Below are 21,485 nucleotides of genomic sequence, written 5' to 3' on the forward strand. Positions count from 1 at the left end.
CTGGATACTTATGTCACATGAAAATGTGATTGCATTAGCCTTGAAAGGTGTGAATTTCTTGCTCACAATTGAGGAAGATCGTGTAAAATAAAATTTCAGCTCTCAAATCACAAATGCAGGAGAGAAAAGGAGTTCTTTCATGAATAGAAGCAGAAGGTGAGAGAGATAGGCTGGTCATCTGGAAAAAAGAGAAAGGATATTAAAAGCTGGGGTATTTTTCAGCTTTTACTGCTGATTTACTACCTACCCTCGGCCTGAACCATCATTTGGTATCATTCCCAGAGTAGGGCCATTGAAGGAACATTGGCTCTTGGCAAAGGCTAGTAGCTAGTGATATGGCATCATTCCTAGAAAAATTGTTTAGCAGAAGAGCTATAGTTTTGGAAATGGCATTTCAGTCTAGCAGTTCAGAATAGTCACGATCGACAGAGGTTTTCCAGCCAACTGCTGTAATAAAGGAAAGCAGGATGTTTCCACTGAGGGATAAACCCTCAAAGGCAACCTTGGAAGTACAAAGCAGCCACCTTCAGCTTAGATATTAATAAAGCAAAAGAAGACCACATTAACTCTGAGGAGTTAAAATGACAGTCGATACTCCTTTAACTTGTCCTTTAATGTGAGAACAAAAGGACATGTATTAAAAATCAAAGGGCAATAATTCTGGAACAAATAAAAAGGTAAAATCTTTTATTTCATGCTGTGAATCATTAATATGTGTGATTCACCCTTAGGAGGTCATGGAACCAGATACTTTCATTGGATATTAATAGGACTAGGTAATTTTATAGTCATTAATAACACTATACTTATATAGCTAAAACATTGCTTATATCTTTTCAAATTTCAGGCTTCAAGTCATTTGTTGATTTCTTATGGAGATCAGAAAGATTTCCTGTCCTCCAGTTAGAAACACCCAACTGTCAATTATGGCTGGCTTACTTTCATATTGGTGATTCGTTCCAAAGTCCTAGGCAACCAAGTTGTATCTCAAAAACCTGTGAACTGGGGTATATAGGAGGAATTCACATTTATTGGGGGAAAAGCCTGATATTTGGGGAAGATGAGAATTTCACCTGAATCTGTACTCCAAACATAGTATAAAATCTTTTCAATCTGGTAAGAACCTCAGCTAACATATTCTCCTATAGCTTCTTTTTATACTTGAGGTAGGTAAGGTTCAGAAATTTTCTCAAGGTGGTACAACAGGTTAGTGGCCTAGAAAATATCTTTTTAAATCTCCTCGCTTTTAATCTTGTATCATTTTAGAATGTGACAAGCCACTGCCATTCTGGAAGATAATTTATTCCAATTTTGCTACAGCAAACAAAACGTATGCTAAATAGTGAGATAGTGAGTGATGCACAAGAATAAGGACTGATCATTACAGAAAACATAGTTCAGCTGAAGTAAAGGACTTAGCTTATCTTTTTCATCTATTCTGTCCAGTTGGTTTTGGCCAATAAGTTTTACTGCTGTCTGTATGAAGTAACCGTATTAGAGAAAAAGGAGAGAACTAGTGGGTCTTCTTAATATAAGACATTATGTATGGCAGGATGTTTACTCCCCTCTCTCCTCCTGCCTCACCCCTCAAATCTGTTCTTTTTTATTTTTTAATTCCTGGGCACATGGCTACCTACTAAAAGACTGTATTTCCCAGTTTCCCTCATGACAAAGTGTAAACCAAAGACTAGGTTCTCACTAAAGGGACATGAAGAGAAATGTAGTTGGTAATTTCCATTTTATCGACTTAAAAATAATCTAGATTCTTTTAGCTCTTTTTTCCTTCTAGCTAGCCTGCAAGGGTTAAAGTCTTATACTGAAGATGACAAAAGAGCATCCGGGAACATGAGTTCCTGATGACTCTGTAAATCAGAACCCACTTATTACCATGAACTGACTTTATCTCTTCTTTGAGCCAATGTCTTCTGGGGTCTCTGTATTATATTTATTTAGCCTTTCTCCTAACTAATACAACTGTTATCTCAATCATCAGAGTAATTTCAGAGCAGTAAAGTAAAATAATAATGGAGGGTACAGTGGATACCGCTATTTTTTTTTTTCCTGCATTTATCTGCATTAATATGGCTCAACCAGTGCTAGGGAATAACATCTCCGTATGTTTATTGGGCTGAGTGGAGGCTCAGTCCAATGCTTCCTCTCTACTTCTGGTCCAGGTGATACAGTCATGACCAACCAATATTTTCCATCCCTCTGCTCAGAGCAATGAAAGGCAGATTCAAAAGGCGTCAATCAGAGACATATCTTGCACTTACTCTGAACAGCTGGGATAAAAACTGATGATTGCTCAGCAGGTCTGATGTAAGTGAGGCTGCTTCTTATCAACACTGAGAGCATGCCTGAGAGTGAAAGCACCATGGGGGAAAGAGAACGAGAGAGACAGATACTTGATATTCTTATTTGAAGACCTTGATCTTCAAATAAGCTCAAAGTTCATTATTTATTAAAAGCTGAAACTGGAATAAATCTCAACTTGTAGCTAGGTGAATGGGAAAAAAAATACGTAAAATCATTTGCATTGGTTTCCTGTTTCTTGTGATCCAAATCATTGTTTTCACTATAATTGCCCAAGTAAGATTATTATCTTGGGATAAGTTGTTTAGTAAAAGGGATGTGCGTAGCAAAAAGTCTCCTTTTCATGACATTACCTATCTGGTCGGCAATGATACCTTGAAATACTCTGTCTAAAGGATTCCACCCTATATCTGAGTTCAGCAGGAAACAACAAAGTGATCTATTAATGATGCCTGACGTTAATATTATACAAGAAGTGATTCTCATGTTCCACAGGTATTTGTCATCCTTGTTTTAAGGCATTCTTAAAATTTGACATAAATCTAGATGTATGGAGGTCTTACTTTAAAAAAAAAATTATGATATAATAGTACATTCTTTGGGGACATATTTTTCACTCTTTAAAGGAGAGTCCTAGACCAATTAGTCTTCCCAGTAGTGTTTAGGGGCCATAACTCACGCTTTCAATTGACTTTTTTCCTGCAAAATAAACAAATTAATTAGCAGAGATGTGTCTAAAGCACAAACTGCTGTTAATAGCATGTGTTTTACTGTGTTAATACAAACCATAATGCAATTATTTAGTCATTGCATTGGATTTATTCTCTTTCAGGGGTTAAATGAGACTTATCAATCTATTTTTTCATGTTGTTTTCAGAACATGATAAACAGACAAACTCAATAAGGCATTCCAAACTCGATTCCACAGAACAGTAAGCCCACAGCAAGGATTCTGAATCCCCTATTTGTATTGACATGAAAGATTTGCCTTAGTGTATGGGCATTAGTTCTTCTATCTTCTGCTACATAGCAGAATTATACTCAGTAAGTTTAAGGATGTCCATAAATTTGGACCCAGGATTTCCACTTCAATAACTCTATAAAATTTAAATAACTTAAAACACAGGTTATTTATTGTCTTTCTCACTGAGGTAGTTTTTTTTGCCAGCTCATACTAAAACACTTAAGGGCGCATAACTATAGGTATCAGTATTACATAACCCTTATGTTGCCCATATATAGTGTTTCCTTCAAACAAGCAAAATTTACTGGCTTGTTTATTTTTCCTATTGCTTAGTCTATACACTAATACAAATGTGAAACACATTTAAAAATTTTCCTATCTCATATAAAGAAGCCATCTTAAGAGTTTCCTAAAATTCAGTAGATTTTAATATCTCAAATATATATAAAGGAGGAAATTTGATGATAAAAGTCTGAAATATTCCAGGGTCCCCAAAATATTCTGGTGCAATATCCAGAGAAAATATATAGGAATTGACAAGTACAATGAATATATGCAATGTAGATAATAATGAACAAACACAAGGCACAATTCAACTTAAAAACCTTGATAATATTTTTGCTAATTAAAGAAGAATACAAAATAAAAAAAGAAAGCTTAAATATAATTGCATTACCCAATTTTAGGACAGATGCCATTTTAGAGGTCATTAATTCATGCAACCATTTCAGAAAAATATAATTCATTATGTATTATTATATTGGGCTTCTCAGGTGGTGCTAGTGGTTAAGAACATAGCTGCCAATGCAGGAGATGTGGGTTCAATCCCTGGGTCATGCAAATACTCTGAAGAAGGAAATAGCAACCCAGTCCAGTATTCTTGCCTGGGAAATCCCATGAACAGAGGAGCCTGGTGGGCTATAGTCCAAGGGGTTGCAAAGAGTCAGACACGACTGAAGCAACTTAGCATGCACATTATTATATTAATAAACAATAAAATCAGCAATTATACTCAATAAGTTTAAGGATGTCCATAAACTTGGACCCAGGACTTCTGCTTCTATGACTCTATAGCATGTAAATAACTTGAAATACAGGTAACTCAATATGTCCACAAATATTCACTGATAAAATTAATTATAAATACAGGAGAACATAATTACTAGGTTGAATCATATGAAACTTGCCCTATGCCAATCCTGCAACGATGATGATTTCATGTTGTTCAATCTAATAGATTATTCTGCAACCCTACGATGACTAAACAGTGCTCTAAAGTTGTGTTTTTAAAAATTTGTAATATGAGAAATTCTTTCCAATGTCAAGTTGTGGAATTCTAGTTAGGGTTCCTTTCAAGACCAACCCTTTTATAAATAAAAACTATAAAGTATGAAGTGAAGTGAAGTGAAGTTGCTCAGTCATGTCCGACTCTTTGTGACCCCATGGACTGTACCCTACCGGGCTCCTCCATCCATGGGATTTTCCAGGCAAGAGTACTGGAGTGGGGTGCCATTGCCTTCTCTAGAGAATCTTCCCGACACAGCGATCGAACCCGGGTCTCCCGCATTGTAGGCAGATGCTTTACCATCTGAGCCACAAGGGAAGCCCCATAATGTATGGATAGAATGTAAACATAATACCTGAAAGCACTGGAAAGCTTCCCCAAACAGGCAGACACTGGAAAGGGTAGACACTGGAGAAAGGAGACAGCACTGGATGAGTGTCCTGTTTTATAACTTTTCACCAGAGGGCAGGACTCAGTCTGTCCATACTAAGTGGATAAAATAAGGAAAGAAAAATTACAGACTTACTGGCTTAAAGAAGGAGGACAGATTTTGCATAGCCAGACTGACTGGAAATTGAAAGGGAAAAACCCATCCAGGAAAAAGTCAAAGGGAAATGATAACAGATGAAACTAAGATCTTTAGGAAGAAATAAAGAATTTGGAAAGGGAAATATGTGAGTAAAAATAAAGACTATTTTTTTTTCTTTCAGTTTACTTAAAGTATATGTGACTGTTTAAACTAAAAGCCCTAGCTCTTACTTCCAATAAAACTGAGACAATTCTCCCAATTAAAGAGAAATGGAAGGCTTCCCATGTGGCCCAGTGGTAAAGAATCTGCCCGTCAATGTGGAAGACACAAGAGACACAGGTTTGATCCCTGAGTCAGGAAGATCTCCTGGAGAAGGAAATGGCAACCCACTCCAGCCTGGAAGGCTACAGTCCATAGAGTTGCAGAGAATCAGACACAACTGAGCACACACACACACACACACACACACACACACAAAAGAGAAAATGCACATACAAACATAAAGATATGTGTCAATAATTTATATTTCCTGAATAAAAATGTGGCATCTTTCATAATGTAGATTTCATCCAGAATTTATTATTAGCACAACTACAGAAGCCTGCAGAGATTTTACAGAAAGATCAGCTCAATTAGATAAAGATGAGAATCTTCTTTTCAGATCTAAATTTTGCATCATTATCTCTCTAGGAAGAGATCATTAAATTATGATTTAGTCACAGAGCCGTTTACTGATTAGAATGCAGAACACTTAATCATTTGCATTTGAAACGAAGTGGAATATATATAGATAACCCACTTTAAAACGAAAGAGCTTAAAATTTATCTAAATTTGAATGAATTGGTTAAGAGGAAGTACAAAACAACTCTCTGCTCAATATAGTGTGTTTTTTGTACTATATAGGCTTAAAGAAAACCTGTTTTTTGTGGAAACAGCTAGGGCTGATTAATTGACATAAGTCTTATACGCAAGGTAATTAACAATAATTCTTAGATACCAAACAAGTTTTCTTTGCTTCATCCAATGAAAAATAACATTTGGGAGCAATTTTTGTTTTTGTTTCTCAAAATTAGACTGATGTTTATTCCAGGACCAGATACAATTATCATGAACAAGAGAAAAGTATTTCTCTCAATATTTCATCCAGTATCTTATCATGTCTTTTCTTTCATACAACAGTTGGATATCATGAGCAGAAGATATTTTTAATTTTTCATAATTATCTAAAATCAGAAATTATAAAAGCATCATGTATAATGCAACTTTGAGTTTTCAAGGCACTGGTAAGTATTAAGAGTCCAGTTAAAGAAAAGGACATGACAGAATAAATAAAAGTTTGTTTTATATTCCTAAACTTTTTTATTTATAAAGTTAATATTTGGAAGATACCATGTTTTTAACACAAATAAAAAAAACGTAAATCTAATGTACATCCAAACGCAATTTTCCACGAAATGCTACTGAAATAAATTGCAAATAAAGTTTCTATAAACTGATATTAACTGGCAGCCTAATCATGTCTTTAATTCATGCACCCACTCCAAAATTTAGATATAGTGAAAATATAAAATGCTCACCAAGATATCTACTGAATCGCAATAATAATCTTTTGAAAAACTTAAAATGCTATTGAAATATTTTTATTTTGATAATAAGTTAACAAGTTTACTAGGGATGAATTGCAAAGCCTTTCTGACTGATTCTTACTCAAAGTATTTAAATGTCAAATTCTGTTGCCAGATTTTGAAGGTGATAGCTGGTCATTAACTTCTCTGAAAGTTAGTGAATAAAGCAAGGCATATGTTCCAGACTTGACAAATTACACACATCCATTATAACATCTAGAAAAGAAAGGCATTCCCATGCCAACCTTCAACCCTCAACAAGAATTTATTCAAGCCATAACTCCACACTGATGACAGAGCAAACCAACATAAAATGGGGACTTTACCAAAGGAATTGTTTATAGAGGGGTCAGAAGAGGTTTCCCATAAAAGGCTGTAGAAGCCCAACTGTTTTGTTCTATTTTATCCTTACCGTAATAAACTCCTATCCTTTAAGTTATAGAATTTTCTCACCATCATGTGATCTTAAATGTAAGGTGAAATACGCCCTTGTTGGAATTATCTCAAAGAGGGAAAATAAAAGATGTTCTCTGAAACGGTGACTATAGTTTTGTTCATATTCTTTGGCAAATGAATTAGCCTCCTTGGGAATTGGTAGTTAAATGGAATTCTGGCTGCGGGGAGTATCACCAAATTTGTGCTTACTTCCATCGGTAGGTGTAATCTTGTATACTTGTTGAAGATGGATGACTTTGTGGTTTTGATTCCCCAGAGACTGGACTTTAGTAAAAGGATACAGAAAGTGTTGTTAAATGGGGTATCTATGGTGTATGTTTAAGTCAGAAAAAAAAGTACATAATAAAGTCAGAAAAATAATACGCCTTAACCACAAGCAAACATTGCTTCCCTAAGTAAGCAGGAGTAATGGAGAGAGAGAAAAAGGGAAAAGGTAAATCATATAGTCCATACTAAAAGTGTTTCACCTAGAAAACACATTTGATAAGTTTATTTCATATTTCTTGAGAAATAAATAACCCTATCAATAAAATATGTGGTATTCTAGGGTCAAAGTAGTAAAGTGAACAGAGTTTAAAAGGAAATTGGAAATTAGACACAGGCTCATAACTGACAACCAGATGCATTTGTGAACTTTGTGAGCATTTCAGAGGCCCTTCAAGTGAAGAATATGGTAAAACTGTTAATGATACCATTGTTCATATAAAATTACCTTAGGAAAAATAAAGAGCCTGTAAAGTTAATAAATTATCATCCAACGCATACATATGTAATGTGCATATGGTAAACATGAACCAAAATACCTAATTTTCTAATACTTTGGAATAAATGGAACTTCAGTATGTTTTACAGACCACCTTGAATATCTTATAGGAGCAATAGTTCCTTTTTGTATCTAAATTTGGAGAGCTTCACTCCCTGTCTTCATAACAGCCTAATCCTTACCAAGTATCCTGTGGAGATTTTCAGTATCTGCTATAATGGGGATTCCTTTCATCTCAAATGCAGCTCTGATAACAGTGCTGCTTGCAGGATACTCAGGAAGTGAATACAAGTGGAGCATCCTGCTATGAGCTGGAAAGCACAGGCAGGAGTCTTACCACTTTGCCAGGCCAATGCCAAGCCTCCAAAAACAAAGGGATCTTTCCCTATTAGAAGGACAAACAACTCATGCCAGGTGAAATGCATTCCTAAGGCTGACTTATCTTCCCTCCATGCACCAATGTGGTTACAGTCCAATTTGTCCAAGTAGCCATTTCATTAAGGCCCTTGGTAAGTACTGGCTTGTCATAGTAACTGGCCAAATTTAAAAACAAATATATGCTATTCTGAGAGGTAAACAATTTAAAATAGCTCCTCGGTGGTGACAATCACAGTATTTGATCGAAACAACAGAACCACCAAAGTAGAGCCAAATAAGATGCTTCCCTCTAAATCGATATTTTCTCACGATGGGAAAAACAGGGATGATGTTCATATATAAGCATAATTCAGCAGAAAAATCAAATTTTTAATCATCCTGAAGACTGTGTCTCAGAATTGTAATCAGTTGGTTTTGTTCTCTAATTTTACAGCAGTGGAGATGGCTTAGCTGGTGTCTATCATCTTTCTTGTCTTGTAACAAAGCATCACATGCCTTTTTAACGATAAATTTGCCTTGATTTAACAGTACTGAAAGTAACCAAGGGACAAAATAACAAAATTAATCTATCTTCATAAAATAAAATGATTCAAATATTCCTAAAGCATTTGCTTCGAAGAAGTTATATTTCAATAAATGATCAAGTATTTGCTAAATACCTATTATGTACCAAAAATAAAACTTTGAAATAATATACAGTTCATCCTTATTCCACATGGGACAATGCAATAGGGATAAACTATATAATTGACCCTTATAAAGTCATGCATACAGGAATAGGGGATAATTGTAAGATTTTAAATTATTTTAAAACATTGATTCCAGGGACTTACCTAGTGGTCCAGTGGCAAAGACTCCACGTTCCCAATGCAGGGGGCTCGGGTTCGATCCTTGGTCAGGGAACTAGATCCCACATGCAAAAACTGGAAAAAAAAAAACCCTGCATTTCACAACTAAAGATCCCACATGTTACAACTAAGACCTGGTGCAGCCAAATAATTAATAAATATTAAAAATTGATACTATTAAATTATTCCTCTATGCAAACATCTTTGCAACCACATGGACTGTAACCTGCCAGGCTCCTCTGTCCATGGGATTTCCCAGGCAAGAATACTGGAGTGGGTTGCCATTTCCTTCTCCAGGAGATCTTGCCAACCCAGGGATTGAACACCAAGGCTCCTGCTTGACAAGTGGATTCTTTACCACTGTGCCATGAGGAAAGCTCCAGATAGTAATATATACCAAATTAACTATTCCTTTTCTCCTTTTCCATTTGATATAACTGCAAAATAGAAGTTTGGTAGGCCAGAGGCAGAGACTACAAAGGTTAATCAGTACTGTATTCCCCTTTTGTTCCTTGCATACAATTGAATTGGTTTTCCCAGGATCTCTTTCATCTGGATGGAATCATTCAGCTGAATTCTGGTCAATGGAATGGAATGGAATGGAATACGGATGGAAGAAATATGCGCCACTTCCAAGGATGGCCATAAAACAATCTTTCAGGTTTTCCCTCTCTTCATCTATGTGGCTGGAAGCAAAGGAGGAAACATCTGTGCTTCAAGAGAGAAGAAACTGGGCTCTCTGGATTAACTTTAAGAGAAGAGACACCCAACCTAGAGTACTTACAGTGAAGGTATGTGAATGAGGAACAGATTTTATTCTGTACAGTCACTAGAATTTTGGAAAAGGGACAAAAATTTTGTTATATCAGCAAGCATCAGTTGCTCTAATAACATTCATAAGATATGTTTTCCACCAAATGGCACTATGTTTTTAACCTTTACAACATAGCCATCAGATTATTACAAAATAATTATTACTGATATTTTACTAAGTCTGAGTCATGGTAACATGCCCCTGCTTATACTAATTCTCTGCATTGATCTAAAAATGCTGTTTCTACTTTCTCTGTTTCTACAAATGGTTCTGTATTACTTTGCTAGGGTTGCCATAACAAAATATCACAGACTGGGTCACTGAAACGATAGAAGCATATTGTCTCACAGGTCTGGAGGCCAGAATTCCAATAACAAGGTGTTAATAAGTTTGGTTTCTTCTGAGACCTCTCTCCTTAGCTTGCAGATGGCTGACTTCTCACTATGTCTGCACCTGATCTTTCCTCTATGTGTGCGCATCCCTAGTCTCTGTGTGTTTAATTTTCTTTTTCTTATAAGGACACTAGTAAGGTTGGATGTGGGCTCAATCTGAGGGCCTTATGTTAATTTAATGACTTCCTTAAATGCCTTATCTCTAAATATAATCATATCCTGGGATATTAAAGGTTAAAGCTTCAGCATATGAATTTTAGAAGGGACACAGTTCACTCTATAGCAGGCACCAAGAATCATTCATTATTTGACCCTTGATCCTTCCCCCTGCATCACCTCATATATTTGCCAAGTCAGATTAACTTTATCCCAGAATTATCTTTCATTTCTGTCCCTTCATCCCCATTTCTGCTGCCACCTTGTCCATGACCTCATTTCTTTCAGCCTGAACGTCAGTAAATTGTCCTCCTGTATCTACTTCCCTACATCTCCAAACCATCCTACTATCTGCTCAAAAATCAACAAGGGTTTTCAACTACCTTATGAAATAAAGATCATACTTTTAGACCTATCGTTCAAGAGCCTGGAAAATTGTCAAACTATGCTTCTGCCTGTCTATCCTAATACTTGCTTTCATTCAAATTTGACATTTACTCCCCAAAATCACATCTTGTTTTCTTGATACTAAGCATTTAATTTCTCTATTCCTTGCTCCTGGAATTCCTGTACTGTCATCTTGATCTATCTTAACTGAATGTACCTTTTTATTCTCCGATAGACTGCTTCTGATCTCCAAAGTTTTTTCGTAGAAATTCCCCTCTGAGCTTCCATAGCAACTGGAATTCCACTTATACTAGTGGAACTCCATTTTGTATTATCACTACTGTAATAATTATTATAGTAGATCCTGTGCAAAATGCTTGACATATATTACTTCATTAATCTCCCCATTCATCCTTAATAGCTGTAATTATTTACCCATTTTACAGATATAAAAATGAATATTAGAGTGTTGAATGTCTTCCTTAAGGTTACACAGCTGAAAAGTGGCAGAGCACACACTTGAATCTGAGTCTGCCTGCTCTGGCTCCAGGGATTTAAAACATTCAGTATATTAGTATATTCCCTCTGCATATTTATACAGAAGTTTTTCTATCTGTGAGCATTTCACTAATGTACTTCCGGGGATGTAGTCAAAACCATTTTACGAAACAGAAGCATATCAGCTCTGTCAGCCGTCAACAGATGGCATGTGATGTAGGGTCACTTTCATCTCTGCCATTGTGCTTACACACAGTCCATCTTTAGAATCATTCATATTTCAGTCACCTTTGTAACACATAGTGTCTACTACCTAGTGCATGCTGCATATATATCCACTACACAAAATGATATACAAATCAAATGGAAAAATGAACACTGTCTATTTCAACCAAGAAGATCACCCTGTTCTCACGTATGATGAATAACCATCTATTAAAAAGAGAAAGGAAAGGAAGAACTATACAGATTTAAAGTTTGTGTTATATTTTTTCTTTGGATCATTTATCTCCTTTTACTTAGAATGTCAGACATATACAGCTTTCAAAATATAGTCTGGTTTTAAAAAAAACACTTTTTTTTTCACTGTACTTATGAAAGTGAGTGTTGGTCATTTAGTGGTGTCCAACTCTTTGCAACCTCCTGAACTGGGGCCTGCCAGGCTCCTCTGTCCATGGAATTCTCCAGACAAGAATACTGGAGTAGGTAGCTACTCCCTTCTCCAGGGGATCTTCCTGACCCAGGGGTCAAACTTGGGTCTCCAGCATTGCAGGCAGAGTCTTTAACATCTGAGCCACCAGAGAAGCCACTAGTTATATAAACTGTTTCTGTTGGTTGATAATATATGTATATATTCATTTCTCAAAAAATTAGAAATTTGGTGTTATCTAAACTAAGTAACATTGTGCATTTATTTTAAAAATCATGACCATTCACTTTAATACCATGACTTGAATCATATCTACACCCAGTAAACTGAATAACTGAGGTAGTAATCCAAATAATTCAGATCAAATCAATTTTAGTACAAAATAGTCAAGCAATTTTCCTTCTTGAATTATCTATTAATTGTTTGTACTCTGAACTTCACTTTACTAGTGAAGAAACATTATTTCTAAATCAATATTACTATTAAGTCTAGATCATTAATTAGTAATATATTTTCTGAGTTCAGAAGGAAATTACACATGAGGCAGTGGCTGTGGGCTTAAGAGGTTGACTCTATCAAAAGACTAATTTTATGATCAATGCAGTTACAAAAAAAAAATCTCAATATGGTCACCCAAATCGATTTAGTTGAAGCAACAAAACTACATCTGCATAAACAGACTGAATTTCGCTTTTTCCATTGTGTTCTCAGTAGGTTAGTAAATGCACAGGATCAATTTATAAACCTTCTTTTCCTTGGGTGTACTCTGGGCAGTCTGTAGAAGGACAATTAGTCTCTGGGCCCAAAGAATCTTTACATTTCCAATGCACTGTCTCAATTTGACAAAAACATATACAGGCAAAGATATATGTGGGCTATTGTAGGAAGTTCTTCAAAATGAAGATATGCTTACAGTTGATTTAGAAAACATGTTGGCAACAGGCAAATGAGACCTAAATTTAGCCTGAACTGGGGTGAAGTGGATAAAGAGTGATTACATCTGTTTTTTTTTCTGATGAGGTTAGTAGCTTGAATCATGACCTCTTGAGAAAAATAAGATGGAGTGTTCTAATGGATTTTTTCTTAATCTAATGTAGAAATGACATTGAATGATGGTTCCTAATTAGGATCCTCCTCTTCACCTGCATTTGGTGTGACATCCCCACGTTTGCTTTGATTATCTGAGTAATACAAATCTAAGTTTCAAAAGGTAAACTCCTCTCTGCATTGAGGACATGAGAATGACCAGATTAAATTTGTACCATGCAAATGAAGAAAAAGATGTTGCCTAGAATTTTCACAAGTACCTCATATTTGTACTGCAAAGTCATAAGAATGCTGAACTATGTTACAATATAGAACATCCAATTCCTATAAAAATTAAATTATGCATTCTTGACTCTATTATTTTTCAGAAATATAACATTAAGAAACATAGAGCAGAAAAAGCATGGTGGTGGATATTGGTCATTTTCAAAGGCTTTGTGCAATACAAACCCTCAAGAGTCTATGCATAGTAGTTCATCTTATATTCAATGATGAAGTAAAGGATGCCAGATTTATTTGTTCCTTATTCCTTAAAGAAACAACCTGTTGTTCAATATCCCCCTCTCTGAAACCAGAAAAATTAAAAGAATATAAGATTCTGAAAATCCCTCCTTAATTAAACTAGTGCCTGACTCCTGAATTTTGGCCAAATATCCCTCACTGAGAAGTGCTTAAATTACTTCCAAGTTCTTCCAGCAGGAAATCTAGTGAAGACCCCAGAAAGATACAGATTGTTTGGTGGTAGTTGGAGGGAGCCACAGGATATGGGGGCTTGCTATTCTGACCTATGTTTTAAGATAACCTCATATCAGGAATTAAATTCAACATTCAGAATCCATTCCAATGTCTTATCTTTAAAACCACCTAGAGCTGGTAATTTGGAAAAGCCAGATGGATAAATGGAAAACCAGACTCTGATTTCCTCAGGAGAATCAAGCTTGCAAATCCCTGATGAATCATGGAAATTAGGCATTTCCCCAAACCAACCTTTTCTTTTGCCCTAGGATAACCTGATCAAATTTCTTGGCTTCATTTTCTCTATTGGGCTAGCAGTAATGTGAAACTGCCGAGGCCCTGTCAGATCTAAAGCCAATTTCAAAGGAAAGCCAGTTCCTTGGGGGAAAGGCAGCCACGCAAAGGCAAGATTGTGCTAATACTTAAATCTCATCTTCAAATGCCACCAACTGTCTTAAGAGAAAATGATATAGAGAGGGAGAGGAAAAGAGAGAGAACTGACATGAGGAAATAAAGCAGCAATGAGAAGAAACAGCTGCAAAGGAGACAGAAGAGAATCAGTGGAAGAAAGCAGGGAAAATCTAAAGCTCCAACATGTCTCAGGAAACACACTATCTATCCTGGGATCTGCAAGCTAAATGCAAGCTTGTTCTTCACAAATAATCTGAAACGTTCTTCATGTTGATTTGTTATGTGAAAGAATTAATTCAAGGTGGCATTTCATAACACCTTTCAAGCTGCTCTGATGCCTATTTGGGTAATAAAATGAGAATCATTGGGGAAAAAATAGGTATTTATTTATTTTCTTCATGAGACTTACTTTGTAATATTTTATAATATTGACATTCAAATTTTTTGTAATTGTGGAGAAAATTTAGCTGATAAATTCTGAGAAGTATTAGGTTTTTACAGTATTGGCTATTACAGAATATTATTGTTGCAGATTATATTAAATATTGGCTATTATAGACTATGTCCAAGTATGATAAAGAGAGGTGTTTGGACAAGAAATTTTTGGTATTACATGTATGTTGAGTAAGATACTATTATTATTGAGAAATAACACAGAATAGAAATATTACTATTTAAGGACCTTCCTTATCTATCAAAATTATCTTTGAATTAACAATTAATTGAGTGTATGAATACCAATCAAAACAATGTACATTGATAACATGGAAATTACTTAACAGCAAGTCATCTCTCTCTCCTTTTTTAACCCTGTGAGTGGCCATAAATCCAACACAAATACAGATTAGAACAAAGTAACATTCATGTAGGAATTATTAAGAACATTGTTCATGTAGGAAACTACTGAGCATAGCTTACTTGGGTTAATTTATTCTGAAGTTTTCAAATAACAAAAGGAAAAATGAAGGCTTATTTTCAGTTGTTTAATGATCCAAGCTGTGCAATATGCAGAAGACACAAATCACAATTTCATGCCCAAAGACCACTTGCTTCCACAAGTTTAAGGCAGAGATATTAAGATTTGTAATTCTTTCTTTCTTAGTCTAAGATTTTTGTTTTGTTTTGGTTTTGTTTGCTTGATTTTTTTTTTTAAAGAAGTTCCTGTTCCTCTGCTTTGTTTACACTGAGTGTGGGTATCTATTATATCAAGTCATGATGATAGTAACTGCCCTCCTCATTGGTCATTCTAGGGTTCCTAATTAGATGAAACAATTGTAATGATTCTAAATGTTCTTTTATCTCAGCATCATTTCCATTATTAATTCATTATGACCATGCAGATAGAGTCAATTATTTAACTGAAGAAATTTTCTGGATAAATTGGGCAAAAGAAATCTTGCACATGCTTATGTGTGTGTGAGACAGAGAGAAAGAGAGAACGAGGAAGGGGGAGAGGGAAAGATATCCAGTCTTGAATATCAAGTTTATTTTTCTACTTAATTAAATTTGCCAGGAAATTTCTCACTACATGGTATAGTGGAAAGATTATTCAGTATTCTTTTGATGGAAAAGAGAAAACACAAAGCTCCTCTTAGCTTTTTGTTTGTTTTGCTTTTTTTTTTTTTTAAAGGGAGTTTAGCTCTTGTGTTTGGGAATTCTGATAGTATACACTGGCTTTCAGGCATGGATGGATCCATGGATCCAAGCAGTATGTCTTATCTGCTATCTCTTCCTTCATTCCTAATTTTGTTTTGTTTTGTTTTGTTTTTGTTTCATTTTATCTTTAGATATTCCTTGAGCAAAATGGCCTTTGAAGCTATAAACTGTTTTTGCAATCCTGGAAGGAAGATAGTATTAATAGTAGCAACAGTAATAATAGCTGATATTCAGTTATAACACACACTGATAACTTACTTTATGCTAGGGCATTTCTAAGTTCTTTAGTATTCATTTATCAATCAAAATAATTTTATTAAATATTATTCTTCATATTTTGTAGATGAAGAAAGAGAAAATCTTTTTTGCTAATTCTATTAGAAAATTTGGGAAATTTCTGATTGATTTGTTTCACTTAAATGCCCTTCCTGTTACAATCTAGACCAAGGCAGCTTTTATATACTAGTTTGCTCAGCCTTGTTCAAATTTTACCTCTCTGACCAGGGAAAGTGTGTGACATGCTCTAAAGAAGAGAGAAAATGTGCTAAAACTATCCATCCTTTATATGGAATATGGCACTCAGGTTATGATCCACTTCTACTGATACACTTCAAAGTTTTGAATTTAATAATCATTCACTATCATAATTTAGACATCATAAGGAAAGCATAAAATACAAGAATATAACTTTTACTCTAGGTTTGAGGATTTAAACAAGTACACAGGAGAATAATACGTAAAACATACTGAATTTTAAAAATCTGGGGAAAAAACGTAAGATAAATGAAGATAAACAAAGAATGAGATTCCATGCAAAAAAATAACAATTTTAGTAATTCACATTTTTGGAGAACCTATTATGTGCAGCACACAATTAACCACTGTAGCAAATACTTAGATTTCACAAACTTTTTAGAAGAAGAAACTGAGGCTGAAAGAGAATTCATGACTCAACCAAGGTAACATAGCTACAAAATTACTGGGCTTGGATTCCAGAGTCTACACTGCTCTCTCATGGATGGCTCTAATCTCTGAATAAAATTAGAATTGGATAAAATTTACTAAATTTGATTCATGAAAAAATATACCCTGGACTATCAAGATGCTTTATATCTCACATATTTAAATAATTCTTTACTAATGTCCTAAAAATTTGTAATCCCAACTTGTAATATGGAATTCCAATTCCAGAAAATGTACAGAGCCATGCAAAGTTATATCCATAAGGAAAAGGAATTTCTTCAGTATTTCTCCTTAAATTAAAAAAATAAGCCCAGAACAATATTAGCTATAAATCAAATTAATGAACACATTAATAAAATCCTAGTGATATTGCTGCAATCCAGTGTGAAATACAACCCCAGAGAGTATGGTCATATATCAAAATAAAAATACATTTTGCTAAGTTGGTAGGAATGAAATGTATACCTTATTTCAAACCTACTCTTTGAAGACCAAAATGTCTTCATTTAGATTGTGGCACGCCTCCTCTAATGTCAGATAAAATGTTAAGAACACACTTTGAATTTTCAAAGAGGTGTCTCGCAGTTTATCACCTCAGAATTCATTTGTTATCAGTTAGGGCTTTTGCTCTACAAGCCTGAAGCTGAGAACAATTGAAGGTCATTCACTTGGCAAGTTAGCACTTGGAGTATCACATGTAGTAGACTTCAAGAATCAGTTCTGGTTCAGGTTAGAAGACTCAATAATCAGCTATGTCAGCCCACCATTCCAGAGTATACTTTATAACACTTGAGGAGTTTATCAACTTAAATTTTACCTTTAAAATTTGCTTTCAGATGGAGTGAAATTGTCTCTGTCAGCAATGACTTTAATATTTTCAATACTTTAAAAGATAATTTTAGATTTGTCTATGCATGTTAGATGGAGTAGCAAATGGCAACCCACTTCAGTATCCTCGCCTGGAAAATCCCACGGTCAGAGGAACCTGGTAGGCTACAGTCCATAGGCTCGCAGAGTCGAATATGACTGAGCAACTAAGCACATACGTGATAGATGCACCAACATCAAATGCATCCTTTAAAAATGTACCCTGCATAGTGATATTTTGCATAACATCTGTGAACCATAAACAGTTATGAAGATTCTAAGAAAAGCTTATGTGCTAAAAGTACCCGAAAAAAGATTTATGTTGACTTATTGATGGATTCGTCTGTGTATGGAGAAGACAACCAATCCAATATGGGAATCTTTTACATTGCATCCTGTAGCACTGTCAACTCAGATTTGCAAAGGTAAAAGGGTAATGCCATCAGAAGGATTCAAAGGAGCTTTGCACCAATTCATTAAAAAATCAATTTGCAAGCAGAGATAGGATATCAAGGTATTGGGAACAGCCAACTCTGATTTATCAAAAAGAAATCAAGCTAAATAAATACAATATTTTAATATCAAAGGACTGAATCTGCAAGAAAATTTTAGAAAAAAGAATTGCTTTGATTTTTCTTTTGTTTTGAACCTATACTCACATGAAGTTTTTATCTATAAAATTGTGAAAGAGGTTAATTTTGGAACAAGAATAACTCAAAGAAACAACACACGTGCTTACATGCTTGTATACAAGTATTAGTATATAGATACTTGGATATATGGATGCATACAACTTTCTGGAGATTGCTGGCATTGTCAGTTTTTTAATTCCAAATTATCTTGGATTGAAGGTGAACAAAATTTAGACAAGAAAGAAATATATTAACATAATATAACATACAATCCAGCGGTGGGAACATTTAAGCAAATCCATGTAGATGGGCACAATGGCAGTTTGTTTATTATACATTGAGAACAGTGTGCCATTTGGACTTAAGAAATGTACTGAAGAGTGGTAGCAGGAAGAGAGGCAGTCAACAATGAGTATTCAAAGAGAGGTGAAGGAGTTTAGATTTATTTGTATTTAGAAGTGGGAATCCATGAAGGCTTTGAGCAACAGCTGAAATGGTGTGGTTCCAGAAATGCGACCTTCAGTAGAGAGTAGGATGGATTAGAGGAGAGAGACGAGCTGGGAAGTAAGCTAGGAAGGTATGGCAATGAGGCAAGCATGACTGTGATAAGATGGCCAGATGGGAATGATAGAGCGGGGATGGCACTTCAAAGACAGAATAGGGAGAACCTCGTGTCTTTACCTCCCATACACAAAACCTGAGCTAAGGATTCAATCTGGGCATTGGGGAAAACGAGAGAAAAGTCTTTGTATAAACACAACTGTGTGATCTTAGGCTCATTATGTTTCCCCTGAGACTCAATATCCACTTCTGCAAATAAGGTTATCAGTAGATGCTTTTTCTCAGCTCAGAAATCTATGCCTCTATAATACAATACACTGGAAGAACGGTCAGAGTAAAATGGACTGGAATGAAACAAAGGAAAAATCAAGAATGGGTAGTCGTTTGGGTATTAAAACATAATAGAGAACTTAATACGGATGAGGAATTGTGTTGGTTACTTTATATTTATTACCTTGTTTAGGTTTCATAGCAAACCAGTAACTCAAGAGGTGGACAAAAAAGAATTAACAACAAACCTACAGAAATACTTGTCAAGGGAGGCAGCAAAGAAAGGCATCTTTCTCAGGAAAGATGGGCTAAACTGATAGGGTAGAAATCTGAGGGTGTTCTGAAATGAAGATGCTTCATCAAGTCTGGCCCAAGTGGCCTGGGGTTCAGTTTAATGTGAACTCTACGATATCTGTCGTTTATTTAACTCCCAGTGGCCCATCTGAAAAGAAAGGGCAGTGACACCCATCTTAGTCTCCATTTACCAGCAGGGCTCTGAATCTTCTTTTTTTCCCTACTTGCCAACCTCAGACCACTAAATTCCTATGGCTGCCTCGTTACTAAGCCATTTCAGCATCAAATGCATTCCTCTTCCGCCTCTCTTGACCAGGAGCAAAGTAGAGAACAATTGTTTAGATGACATTAACACTCGAGCTTAGATTAATGATGCCAAATCTGATTTATATTGTCTTTCCTCAGCCATATGATCTAGCATTCTCTGTGCCCTTTCACTGCGGTTGCACATTAAGCTGCATGCTTTAGAGATTTTCTGCAACAACTCCCAGACCACTTTCCTAATCAGTATTCGCCACTATCTTTCCTTCCAGCAGAAGCACATTACTTTCTTTTCCCTTTGTTCTTATATTTATTCTTGTAAGGTTTGTTAGCATCAACTACCTCTACTAGTTATTAGTCTGGTTTGAATAATGACCCAAGAGCCTATAAAAATATATGTTTAAGTTGTTTGATAGAGGAATACAACAGCCTGCTTTATAGGAAAATTAAGAGGTAGAATTTATGAGGAATGCCTAAAAATAAGACATCTTTCTTCAACTGGATAATCAAGTTTTGACAGAATTTTTAGTTTTAAGATTTATGGTGGAATCTTGTTTTAGCTCTTATAGGCGACATATTTTATCTTGTTGTGTGAAATCAGTTTAGTCAAAATATGCATAACAGCATCAATTTGTTTTGGAAGAGAAAGAATGGATGCATTATGAAATTATCACAAGATTTTACTTTCTCTTTAAGCTCTGGTGTGTAATTTTTTAAAAGTCAACTGATTGCAAAAATATCATCGAATCAATCTTAGATGTAAATCATTTTCGGCTTTCTTGACACGAAAATGTGAAAAGCTTGATAAAAATCAAAGAATATGAGATGCTGGTTAAAGATAATAATCTTTTCATTCTGAGCTCACAGACTGTGCCAGGGAGAAAACACAGGCAAACAAAAGCATTAGGCCCCAGGGTTCCAAAGGAGGAATAGACATGATTTCAACCCATGGGTTTATTCAAGTGGTGGTCAGTGTGATTCACTAGCTGAATTCTGGCTCTAATTGCCATTACTCAAACTCTGCCTATTTATCCCCAGACAGGACAAAATGGCTGTCTTTGTAGCCCACTCTAGCAGCACATTTGCAGCAATCAACGCTTGCAATTGTTATCTATTCATGCCTCTAAGAATACAAATTGCTGAACGAGGAGAAATAACAAGATGAGTAAAACTTATGTTTTAAATCAATCAGATTATGCATTCATTTACTCATTCATATACACAATATACATACTAGACATTGTGCTAAATGCTGTGACTAAATGGTGAAGAAAAGCAGACATGGTCTCTACCTGCAAGGAGCTTATAGTCTAGTGGGGAGGGGGGTGGGAAGAGGAGACATTAATCAAAGCATCACACAAATATATGAAAATGACAATGACATAGGCAGTGAGGGAGAGAACAGGTGCTACAAGAGCCCATAAGAGGAGATTATATACCATGGTCAAAGATCTTAGAGAAATTGTCCCAGAGGGAGTAACCCAGCACTGTGATAATATGAAACAAGGGAGTAAATTAGCAAGGTGAAGAAGGCAAAAAATCAGCCCAGGCAGAAGGAATGGAATGGTTAAACCTCTGATGTGAGGGGAGCTTGATGAATAAAAAGAACTAAAAGGGCAGCTTTGTTGGAGCACAGATTGAGAAGATTTTAGCATCACAGGAAGAATCCAGATTCAAAAGAGTCCTCTGGGCCATAACATGGAGTTTTGCTTTATGCTGTATGAAATGGG

General features: G+C 35.5%; 1 protein-coding gene across 5 annotated transcripts in view; it reads right to left on the reverse strand.

Moving 5' to 3' along the window:
* Nucleotides 1–21,485, reverse strand: part of CHL1 (cell adhesion molecule L1 like) — a 461,636-nt gene that overhangs the window by 224,423 nt on the left and 215,728 nt on the right. For 3 of the 5 annotated variants that reach the window (XM_081528261.1, XM_081528251.1, XM_081528248.1), the window contains exons 1-2: nt 11,129–11,189; nt 9,148–9,237 (exon numbers count right to left, since the gene is read on the reverse strand). The gene's annotated coding sequence lies outside the window, so the exon portion shown is untranslated. Of the gene's footprint in view, nt 1–9,147; nt 9,238–11,128; nt 11,190–21,485 lie in introns of those variants that run through there. The other 2 variants (XM_081528255.1, XM_081528260.1) reach the window with 1 other exon arrangement.

The sequence above is a fragment of the Giraffa tippelskirchi genome, chromosome 9 (genome assembly GCF_054371585.1).
Source record: "Giraffa tippelskirchi isolate mGirTip1 chromosome 9, T2T-mGirTip1v1.2.pri, whole genome shotgun sequence".
Classification (NCBI taxonomy): Eukaryota; Metazoa; Chordata; class Mammalia; order Artiodactyla; family Giraffidae; genus Giraffa; species Giraffa tippelskirchi.